Below are 12,625 nucleotides of genomic sequence, written 5' to 3'. Positions count from 1 at the left end.
AATTCGGATGCAATTTCTGTATTTCATCGTCAATAATAAGGTCCAAGGGATACAATAAACCTGAAGTGAAGCATCGGAATATAAAACTGGACTCACAGGAGAGGTTCAATTCATACAAAGTTGGAGTGTCAGTCCTCTTGTACTTAAGTCGATATTGTGTCTTTTATATATAATTTTCGGATGCAAACTCTGTGTTTCATCGTCAATAAGAACTTCCAAGGGATACAGTAAACCTGAAGAGAAGCACAGGATTCTAAAACTGGACTCACAGGATAGGTTCATATCATAGAAAGAGAGGGTGTCACTCCTCTTGTACGTAAGTCGGCATTGTGCCTGTTGTATTAAATTCGGATGCAATTTCTGTGTTTCATCGTCAAGAAGAAGGAGCAAGGTATACAGTAATCTTGAAGTGAAGCATCGGAATCTAAAACTGGACTCACAGGAGAGGTTCAAATCATAGAAAGTTAGAGTGACAGTCCTCTTGTACTTCAGTCGGCATTGTGCCTTGTGATTTTAATTCCGATGCAATTTCTGTATTTCATCGTCAATAAGAAGATCCAAGAGATACAGTAAATCTGAAGTGAAGCATCGGGATCTAAAACTGGACTCACAGGAGATGTTCAAATCATAGAAAGTCAGAGTGTCAGTCCTCTTTTACTTAGGTCGGCAGTGTGCCTTTGGAATTTAATTCCGGAGCAATTTCTGTGTTTCAACGTCAGTCAGAAGGTCCAAGGGATACAGTAAATCTGAAGTGAAGCATCGGAATCTAAAACTGGACGCACAGGAGAGGTTCAAATCATAGAAAGTGAGAGTGTCAGTCCTCTTGTACTAAAGTCGGCATTGTGCCTATTGTATTAAATTCGGATGCAATATGTGTGTTTCATCGTCAATAAGAGGGTGCAAGGTATACAGTAAACCTGAAGTGAAGCATCGGAATCTAAAACTGGACTCACTGGAGAGGTTCAAATCATAGAAAGTGAGAGTGTCAGTCCTCTTGTACTAAAGTCGGCATTGTGAATTTTGTATTATATTCGGAATACATTTCTGTGATTCATCGTCAACAAGAAGGTGCAAGGTATACAGTTAACCTGAAGTGAAGCATCGGAATCTACAACTGGACTCACAGGAGAGGTTCAAATCATAGGAAGTGAGAGTGTCAGTCCTCTTGTACTTGAGTCGGCATTGTGCCCTTTGTATTAAATTCAGATGCAATTTCTGTGTTTCATCGTCAATAAGAAGGTCCAAGGGATACAGTAAACCTGAAGTGAAGCATCGGAATCTAAAACTGAACTCACAGGAGAGGTTCAAATCATAGAAAATGAGAGTGTCAGTCCTCCTGTACTTAAGTCGTCTTTGTGCCATTTGTATTAAATTCGAATACAATTTCTGTGTTTCATCGTCAATAAGAAGGTCCAAGGGATACTGTAAACCTGATGTGAAGCATCGGAAACTAAAACTAGACTCACAGGAGAGGTTCAAATCATAGAAAGTTAGAGTGTCACTCCTCTTGTACTTAAGTCGGCATTGTGACTTTTGTATTAAATTCGGATGCAAACTCTGCGTTTCGTCGTCAATAAGAAGGTGTAAGGGATACAGTATACCTGAAGTGAAGCATCAGATTCTAAAACTGGACTCACAGGAGAGTTTCAAATCATAGAAAGTGAGAGTGACAGTCCTCTTGTACTTAAGTCGTCATTGTGCCATTTGTATTAAATTCGAATACAATTTCTGTGTTTCATCGTCAATAAGAGGGTCCAAGGGATACTGTAAACCTGATGTGAAGCATCGGAAACTAAAACTAGACTCACAGGAGAGGTTCAAATCATAGAAAGTTAGAGTGTCAGTCCTCTTGTACTTAAGTCGGCATTGTGACTTTTGTATTAAATTCGGATGCAAACTCTGCGTTTCGTCGTCAATAAGAAGGTCTAAGGGATACAGTATACCTGAAGTGAAGCATCAGAATCTAAAACTGGACTCACAGGAGAGTTTCAAATCATACAAAGTGAGAGTGACAGTCCTCTTGTACTTAAGTCGGCATTGTGCCTTTTGTATTAAATTCGGATGCAATTTCTGTGTTTCATCGCCAATAAGAAGGTGCAAGGTATACAGTAAATCTGAAATGAAGCATCGGAATCTAAAACTGGACTCACAGGGGAGGTTCAAATCATAGAAAGTTAGAGTGTCAGTCCTCTAGTACTTAAGTCGGCATTGTGCCTTTTGTTCCAAATTCGGATGCAATTTCTGTATTTCATCGTCAATAATAAGGTCCAAGGGATACAGTAAACCTGAAGTGAAGCATCGGAATATAAAACTGGACTCACAGGAGAGGTTCAATTCATACAAAGTTGGAGTGTCAGTCCTCTTGTAGTTAAGTCGATATTGTGTCTTTTATATATAATTTTCGGATGCAAACTCTGTGTTTCATCGTCATTAAGAAGGTCCAAGGATCACAGTAAACCTGAAGAGAAGCACCGGATTCTAAAACTGGACTCACAGGATAGGTTCATATCATAGAAAGAGAGGGTGTCAGTCCTCTTGTACGTAAGTCGGCATTGTGCCTGTTGTATTAAATTCGGATGCAAATTCTGTGTTTCATCGTCAATAAGAAGGAGCTAGGTATACAGAAATCTTGACGTGAGGCATCGGAATCTAAAACTGGACTCACAGGAGAGGTTCAAATCGTTGATAGTGAGAGTGTCAGTCCTCTTGTACTTATGTCGGCATTGTGCCTTTAGTTTTAAATTCAGATGCAATTTCTGTGTTTCATCGTCAATAAGAAGGTCCAAGGTATACAGTAAACCTGAAGTGAAGCATCGGAACTAAAAACTGGACTCACAGGGGAGGTTCAAATAATAATAATTGAGAGTGTCAGTCCTCTTGTACTTAAGTCGGCATTGTGCTTTTTGTATTAAATTCGGATGCAATTTCTGTGTTTCATCGTCAATAAGATTGTCCAAGGGGTACAGTAAACCTGAAGTGAAGCATCAGAATCTAAAACTGGACTCACAGGAGAGGTTCAAATCATAGAAAGTGAGAGTGTCAGTCCTCTTGTACTAAAGTCGGCATTGTGCCTATTGTATTAAATTCGGATGCAATATGTGTGTTTCATCGTCAATAAGAGGGTGCAAGGTATACAGTAAACCTGAAGTGAAGCATCGGAATCTAAAACTGGACTCACTGGAGAGGTTCAAATCATTGAAACTGAGAGTGTCAGTCCTCTTGTACTAAAGTCGGCATTGTGATTTTTGTATTATATTCGGAATAAATTTCTGTGATTCATCGTCAACAAGAAGGTGCAAGGTATACAGTTAACCTGAAGTGAAGCATCGGAATCTACAACTGGACTCACAGGAGAGGTTCAAATCATAGAAAGTGAGAGTGTCAGTCCTCTTGTACTTGAGTCGGCATTGTGCCCTTTGTATTAAATTCAGATGCAATTTCTGTGTTTCATCGTCAATAAGAAGGTCCAAGGGATACAGTAAACCTGAAGTGAAGCATCGGAATCTAAAACTGAACTCACAGGAGAGGTTCAAATCATAGAAAATGAGAGTGTCAGTCCTCCTGTACTTAAGTCGTCTTTGTGCCATTTGTATTAAATTCGAATACAATTTCTGTGTTTCATCGTCAATAAAAAGGTCCAAGGGATACTGTAAACCTGATGTGAAGCATCGGAAACTAAAACTAGACTCACAGGAGAGGTTCAAATCATAGAAAGTTAGAGTGTCAGTCCTCTTATACTTAAGTCGGCATTGTGACTTTTGTATTAAATTCGGATGCAAACTCTGCGTTTCGTCGTCAATAAGAAGGTCTAAGGGATACAGTATACCTGAAGTGAAGCATCAGAATTTAAAACTGGACTCACAGGAGAGTTTCAAATCAAAGAAAGTGAGAGTGACAGTCCTCTTGTACTTAAGTCGGCATTGTGCCTTTTGTATTAAATTCGGATGCAATTTCTGTGTTTCATCGTCAATAAGAAGGTACAAGGTATACAGTAAATCTGAAATGAAGCATCGGAATCTAAAACTGGACTCACAGGAGAGGTTCAAATCATAGAAAGTTAGAGTGTCAGTCCTCTTGTACTTATGTCGGCATTGTGCCTTTAGTTTTAAATTCAGATGCAATTTCTGTGTTTCATCGTCAATAAGAAGGTCCAAGGTATACAGTAAACCTGAAGTGAAGCATCGGAACTAAAAACTGGACTCACAGGGGAGGTTCAAATAATAATAATTGAGAGTGTCAGTCCTCTTGTACTTAAGTCGGTATTGTGCTTTTTGTATTAAATTCGGATGCAATTTCTGTGTTTCATCGTCAATAAGAATGTCCAAGGGGTACAGTAAACCTAAAGTGAAGCATCAGAATCTAAAACTGGACTCACAGGACAGGTTCAAATCATAGAAAGTGAGAGTGTCAGTCCTCTTGTACTAAAGTCGGCATTGTGCCTATTGTATTAAATTCGGATGCAATATGTGTGTTTCATCGTCAATAAGAGGGTGCAAGGTATACAGTAAACCTGAAGTGAAGCATCGGAATCTAAAACTGGACTCACTGGAGAGGTTCAAATCATAGAAACTGAGAGTGTCAGTCCTCTTGTACTAAAGTCGGCATTGTGATTTTTGTATTATATTCGGAATAAATTTCTGTGATTCATCGTCAACAAGAAGGTGCAAGGTATACAGTTAACCTGAAGTGAAGCATCGGAATCTACAACTGGACTCACAGGAGAGGTTCAAATCATAGAAAGTGAGAGTGTCAGTCCTCTTGTACTTGAGTCGGCATTGTGCCCTTTGTATTAAATTCAGATGCAATTTCTGTGTTTCATCGTCAATAAGAAGGTCCAAGGGATACAGTAAACCTGAAGTGAAGCATCGGAATCTAAAACTGAACTCACAGGAGAGGTTCAAATCATAGAAAATGAGAGTGTCAGTCCTCCTGTACTTAAGTCGTCTTTGTGCCATTTGTATTAAATTCGAATACAATTTCTGTGTTTCATCGTCAATAAGAAGGTCCAAGGGATACTGTAAACCTGATGTGAAGCATCGGAAACTAAAACTAGACTCACAGGAGAGGTTCAAATCATAGAAAGTTAGAGTGTCAGTCCTCTTGTACTTAAGTCGGCATTGTGACTTTTGTATTAAATTCGGATGCAAACTCTGCGTTTCGTCGTCAATAAGAAGGTCTAAGGGATACATTATACCTGAAGTGAAGCATCAGAATCTAAAACTGGACTCACAGGAGAGTTTCAAATCAAAGAAAGTGAGAGTGACAGTCCTCTTGTACTTAAGTCGGCATTGTGCCTTTTGTATTAAATTCGGATGCAATTTCTGTGTTTCATCGTCAATAAGAAGGTACAAGGTATACAGTAAATCTGAAATGAAGCATCGGAATCTAAAACTGGACTCACAGGAGATGTTCAAATCATAGAAAGTTAGAGTGTCAGTCCTCTAGTACTTAAGTCGGCATTGTGCCTTTTGTTCCAAATTCGGATGCAATTTCTGTATTTCATCGTCAATAATAAGGTCCAAGGGATACAATAAACCTGAAGTGAAGCATCGGAATATAAAACTGGACTCACAGGAGAGGTTCAATTCATACAAAGTTGGAGTGTCAGTCCTCTTGTACTTAAGTCGATATTGTGTCTTTTATATATAATTTTCGGATGCAAACTCTGTGTTTCATCGTCAATAAGAACTTCCAAGGGATACAGTAAACCTGAAGAGAAGCACAGGATTCTAAAACTGGACTCACAGGATAGGTTCATATCATAGAAAGAGAGGGTGTCACTCCTCTTGTACGTAAGTCGGCATTGTGCCTGTTGTATTAAATTCGGATACAATTTCTGTGTTTCATCGTCAATAAGAAGGAGCAAGGCATACAGTAATCTTGAAGTGAAGCATCGGAATCTAAAACTGGACTCACAGGAGAGGTTCAAATCATAGAAAGTTAGAGTGACAGTCCTCTTGTACTTCAGTCGGCATTGTGCCTTGTGAATTTAATTCCGATGCAATTTCTGTATTTCATCGTCAATAAGAAGATCCAAGAGATACAGTAAATCTGAAGTGAAGCATCGGGATCTAAAACTGGACTCACAGGAGAGGTTCAAATCATAGAAAGTCAGAGTGTCAGTCCTCTTTTACTTAGGTCGGCAGTGTGCCTTTGGAATTTAATTCCGGAGCAATTTCTGTGTTTCAACGTCAGTCAGAAGGTCCAAGGGATACAGTAAATCTGAAGCGAAGCATCGGAATCTAAAACTGGACTCACAGGAGAGGTTCAAATCATAGAAAGTGAGAGTGTCAGTCCTCTTGTACTAAAGTCGGCATTGTGCCTATTGTATTAAATTCGGATGCAATATGTGTGTTTCATCGTCAATAAGAGGGTGCAAGGTATACAGTAACCCTGAAGTGAAGCATCGGAATCTAAAACTGGACTCACTGGAGAGGTTCAAATCATAGAAACTGAGAGTGTCAGTCCTCTTGTACTAAAGTCGGCATTGTGAATTTTGTATTATATTCGGAATACATTTCTGTGATTCATCGTCAACAAGAAGGTGCAAGGTATACAGTTAACCTGAAGTGAAGCATCGGAATCTACAACTGGACTCACAGGAGAGGTTCAAATCATAGGAAGTGAGAGTGTCAGTCCTCTTGTACTTGAGTCGGCATTGTGCCCTTTGTATTAAATTCAGATGCAATTTCTGTGTTTCATCGTCAATAAGAAGGTCCAAGGGATACAGTAAACCTGAAGTGAAGCATCGGAATCTAAAACTGAACTCACAGGAGAGGTTCAAATCATAGAAAATGAGAGTGTCAGTCCTCCTGTACTTAAGTCGTCTTTGTGCCATTTTGTATTAAATTCGAATACAATTTCTGTGTTTCATCGTCAATAAGAAGGTCCAAGGGATACTGTAAACCTGATGTGAAGCATCGGAAACTAAAACTAGACTCACAGGAGAGGTTCAAATCATAGAAAGTTAGAGTGTCACTCCTCTTGTACTTAAGTCGGCATTGTGACTTTTGTATTAAATTCGGATGCAAACTCTGCGTTTCGTCGTCAATAAGAAGGTGTAAGGGATACAGTATACCTGAAGTGAAGCATCAGAATCTAAAACTGGACTCACAGGAGAGTTTCAAATCATAGAAAGTGAGAGTGACAGTCCTCTTGTACTTAAGTCGTCATTGTGCCATTTGTATTAAATTCGAATACAATTTCTGTGTTTCATCGTCAATAAGAAGGTCCAAGGGATACTGTAAACCTGATGTGAAGCATCGGAAACTAAAACTAGACTCTCAGGAGAAGTTCAAATCATAGAAAGTTAGAGTGTCAGTCCTCTTATACTTAAGTCGGCATTGTGACTTTTGTATTAAATTCGGATGCAAACTCTGCGTTTCGTCGTCAATAAGAAGGTCTACGGGATACAGTATACCTGAAGTGAAGCATCAGAATCTAAAACTGGACTCACAGGAGAGTTTCAAATCATACAAAGTGAGAGTGACAGTCCTCTTGTACTTAAGTCGGCATTGTGCCTTTTGTATTAAATTCGGATGCAATTTCTGTGTTTCATCGCCAATAAGAAGGTGCAAGGTATACAGTAAATCTGAAATGAAGCATCGGAATCTAAAACTGGACTCACAGGGGAGGTTCAAATCATAGAAAGTTAGAGTGTCAGTCCTCTAGTACTTAAGTCGGCATTGTGCCTTTTGTTCCAAATTCGGATGCAATTTCTGTATTTCATCGTCAATAATAAGGTCCAAGGGATACAGTAAACCTGAAGTGAAGCATCGGAATAAAAAACTGGACTCACAGGAGAGGTTCAATTCATACAAAGTTGGAGTGTCAGTCCTCTTGTAGTTAAGTCGATATTGTGTCTTTTATATATAATTTTCGGATGCAAACTCTGTGTTTCATCGTCATTAAGAAGGTCCAAGGATTACAGTAAACCTGAAGAGAAGCACCGGATTCTAAAACTGGACTCACAGGATAGGTTCATATCATAGAAAGAGAGGGTGTCAGTCCTCTTGTACGTAAGTCGGCATTGTGCCTGTTGTATTAAATTCGGATGCAAATTCTGTGTTTCATCGTCAATAAGAAGGAGCAAGGTATACAGAAATCTTGACGTGAAGCATCGGAATCTAAAACTGGACTCACAGGAGAGGTTCAAATCGTTGATAGTGAGAGTGTCAGTCCTCTTGTACTTATGTCGGCATTGTGCCTTTACTTTTAAATTCAGATGCAATTTCTGTGTTTCATCGTCAATAAGAAGGTCCAAGGTATACAGTAAACCTGAAGTGAAGCATCGGAACTAAAAACTGGACTCACAGGGGAGGTTCAAATAATAATAATTGAGAGTGTCAGTCCTCTTGTACTTAAGTCGGCATTGTGCTTTTTGTATTAAATTCGGATGCAATTTCAGTGTTTCATCGTCAATAAGAATGTCCAAGGGGTACAGTAAACCTGAAGTGAAGCATCAGAATCTAAAACTGGACTCACAGGAGAGGTTCAAATCATAGAAAGTGAGAGTTTCAGTCCTCTTGTACTAAAGTCGGCATTGTGCCTATTGTATTAAATTCGGATGCAATATGTGTGTTTCATCGTCAATAAGAGGGTGCAAGGTATACAGTAAACCTGAAGTGAAGCATCGGAATCTAAAACTGGACTCACTGGAGAGGTTCAAATCATAGAAACTGAGAGTGTCAGTCCTCTTGTACTAAAGTCGGCATAGTGATTTTTGTATTATATTCGGAATAAATTTCTGTGATTCATCGTCAACAAGAAGGTGCAAGGTATACAGTTAACCTGAAGTGAAGCATCGGAATCTACAACTGGACTCACAGGAGAGGTTCAAATCATAGAAAGTGAGAGTGTCAGTCCTCTTGTACTTGAGTCGGCATTGTGCCCTTTGTATTAAATTCAGATGCAATTTCTGTGTTTCATCGTCAATAAGAAGGTCCAAGGGATACAGTTAACCTGAAGTGAAGCATCGGAATCTAAAACTGAACTCACAGGAGAGGTTCAAATCATAGAAAATGAGAGTGTCAGTCCTCCTGTACTTAAGTCGTCTTTGTGCCATTTGTATTAAATTCGAATACAATTTCTGTGTTTCATCGTCAATAAGAAGGTCCAAGGGATACTGTAAACCTGATGTGAAGCATCGGAAACTAAAACTAGACTCACAGGAGAGGTTCAAATCATAGAAAGTTAGAGTGTCAGTCCCCTTGTACTTAAGTCGGCATTGTGACTTTTGTATTAAATTCGGATGCAAACTCTGCGTTTCGTCGTCAATAAGAAGGTCTAAGGGATACAGTATACCTGAAGTGAAGCATCAGAATCTAAAACTGGACTCACAGGAGAGTTTCAAATCAAAGAAAGTGAGAGTGACAGTCCTCTTGTACTTAAGTCGGCATTGTGCCTTTTGTATTAAATTCGGATGCAATTTCTGTGTTTCATCGTCAATAAGAAGGTACAAGGTATACAGTAAATCTGAAATGAAGCATCGGAATCTAAAACTGGACTCACAGGAGAGGTTCAAATCATAGAAAGTTAGAGTGTCAGTCCTCTAGTACTTAAGTCGGCATTGTGCCTTTTGTTCCAAATTCGGATGCAATTTCTGTATTTCATCGTCAATAATAAGGTCCAAGGGATACAATAAACCTGAAGTGAAGCATCGGAATATAAAACTGGACTCACAGGAGAGGTTCAATTCATACAAAGTTGGAGTGTCAGTCCTCTTGTACTTAAGTCGATATTGTGTCTTTTATATATAATTTTCGGATGCAAACTCTGTGTTTCATCGTCAATAAGAACTTCCAAGGGATACAGTAAACCTGAAGAGAAGCACAGGATTCTAAAACTGGACTCACAGGATAGGTTCATATCATAGAAAGAGAGGGTGTCACTCCTCTTGTACGTAAGTCGGCATTGTGCCTGTTGTATTAAATTCGGATACAATTTCTGTGTTTCATCGTCAATAAGAAGGAGCAAGGTATACAGTAATCTTGAAGTGAAGCATCGGAATCTAAAACTGGACTCACAGGAGAGGTTCAAATCATAGAAAGTTAGAGTGACAGTCCTCTTGTACTTCAGTCGGCATTGTGCCTTGTGAATTTAATTCCGATGCAATTTCTGTATTTCATCGTCAATAAGAAGATCCAAGAGATACAGTAAATCTGAAGTGAAGCATCGGGATCTAAAACTGGACTCACAGGAGAGGTTCAAATCATAGAAAGTCAGAGTGTCAGTCCTCTTTTACTTAGGTCGGCAGTGTGCCTTTGGAATTTAATTCCGGAGCAATTTCTGTGTTTCAACGTCAGTCAGAAGGTCCAAGGGATACAGTAAATCTGAAGCGAAGCATCGGAATCTAAAACTGGACTCACAGGAGAGGTTCAAATCATAGAAAGTGAGAGTGTCAGTCCTCTTGTACTAAAGTCGGCATTGTGCCTATTGTATTAAATTCGGATGCAATATGTGTGTTTCATCGTCAATAAGAGGGTGCAAGGTATACAGTAACCCTGAAGTGAAGCATCGGAATCTAAAACTGGACTCACTGGAGAGGTTCAAATCATAGAAACTGAGAGTGTCAGTCCTCTTGTACTAAAGTCGGCATTGTGAATTTTGTATTATATTCGGAATACATTTCTGTGATTCATCGTCAACAAGAAGGTGCAAGGTATACAGTTAACCTGAAGTGAAGCATCGGAATCTACAACTGGACTCACAGGAGAGGTTCAAATCATAGGAAGTGAGAGTGTCAGTCCTCTTGTACTTGAGTCGGCATTGTGCCCTTTGTATTAAATTCAGATGCAATTTCTGTGTTTCATCGTCAATAAGAAGGTCCAAGGGATACAGTAAACCTGAAGTGAAGCATCGGAATCTAAAACTGAACTCACAGGAGAGGTTCAAATCATAGAAAATGAGAGTGTCAGTCCTCCTGTACTTAAGTCGTCTTTGTGCCATTTGTATTAAATTCGAATACAATTTCTGTGTTTCATCGTCAATAAGAAGGTCCAAGGGATACTGTAAACCTGATGTGAAGCATCGGAAACTAAAACTAGACTCACAGGAGAGGTTCAAATCATAGAAAGTTAGAGTGTCACTCCTCTTGTACTTAAGTCGGCATTGTGACTTTTGTATTAAATTCGGATGCAAACTCTGCGTTTCGTCGTCAATAAGAAGGTGTAAGGGATACAGTATACCTGAAGTGAAGCATCAGAATCTAAAACTGGACTCACAGGAGAGTTTCAAATCATAGAAAGTGAGAGTGACAGTCCTCTTGTACTTAAGTCGTCATTGTGCCATTTGTATTAAATTCGAATACAATTTCTGTGTTTCATCGTCAATAAGAAGGTCCAAGGGATACTGTAAACCTGATGTGAAGCATCGGAAACTAAAACTAGACTCTCAGGAGAAGTTCAAATCATAGAAAGTTAGAGTGTCAGTCCTCTTGTACTTAAGTCGGCATTGTGACTTTTGTATTAAATTCGGATGCAAACTCTGCGTTTCGTCGTCAATAAGAAGGTCTACGGGATACAGTATACCTGAAGTGAAGCATCAGAATCAAAAACTGGACTCACAGGAGAGTTTCAAATCATACAAAGTGAGAGTGACAGTCCTCTTGTACTTAAGTCGGCATTGTGCCTTTTGTATTAAATGCGGATGCAATTTCTGTGTTTCATCGCCAATAAGAAGGTGCAAGGTATACAGTAAATCTGAAATGAAGCATCGGAATCTAAAACTGGACTCACAGGGGAGGTTCAAATCATAGAAAGTTAGAGTGTCAGTCCTCTAGTACTTAAGTCGGCATTGTGCCTTTTGTTCCAAATTCGGATGCAATTTCTGTATTTCATCGTCAATAATAAGGTCCAAGGGATACAGTAAACCTGAAGTGAAGCATCGGAATAAAAAACTGGACTCACAGGAGAGGTTCAATTCATACAAAGTTGGAGTGTCAGTCCTCTTGTAGTTAAGTCGATATTGTGTCTTTTATATATAATTTTCGGATGCAAACTCTGTGTTTCATCGTCATTAAGAAGGTCCAAGGATTACAGTAAACCTGAAGAGAAGCACCGGATTCTAAAACTGGACTCACAGGATAGGTTCATATCATAGAAAGAGAGGGTGTCAGTCCTCTTGTACGTAAGTCGGCATTGTGCCTGTTGTATTAAATTCGGATGCAAATTCTGTGTTTCATCGTCAATAAGAAGGAGCAAGGTATACAGAAATCTTGACGTGAAGCATCGGAATCTAAAACTGGACTCACAGGAGAGGTTCAAATCGTTGATAGTGAGAGTGTCAGTCCTCTTGTACTTATGTCGGCATTGTGCCTTTAGTTTTAAATTCAGATGCAATTTCTGTGTTTCATCGTCAATAAGAAGGTCCAAGGTATACAGTAAACCTGAAGTGAAGCATCGGAACTAAAAACTGGACTCACAGGGGAGGTTCAAATAATAATAATTGAGAGTGTCAGTCCTCTTGTACTTAAGTCGGCATTGTGCTTTTTGTATTAAATTCGGATGCAATTTCAGTGTTTCATCGTCAATAAGAATGTCCAAGGGGTACAGTAAACCTGAAGTGAAGCATCAGAATCTAAAACTGGACTCACAGGAGAGGTTCAAATCATAGAAAGTGAGAGTGT

Source organism: Schistocerca serialis, chromosome 1 (genome assembly GCF_023864345.2).
Source record: "Schistocerca serialis cubense isolate TAMUIC-IGC-003099 chromosome 1, iqSchSeri2.2, whole genome shotgun sequence".
Lineage (NCBI taxonomy): Eukaryota > Metazoa > Arthropoda > Insecta > Orthoptera > Acrididae > Schistocerca > Schistocerca serialis.
Note: the sequence above shows the minus strand (reverse complement) of the source record.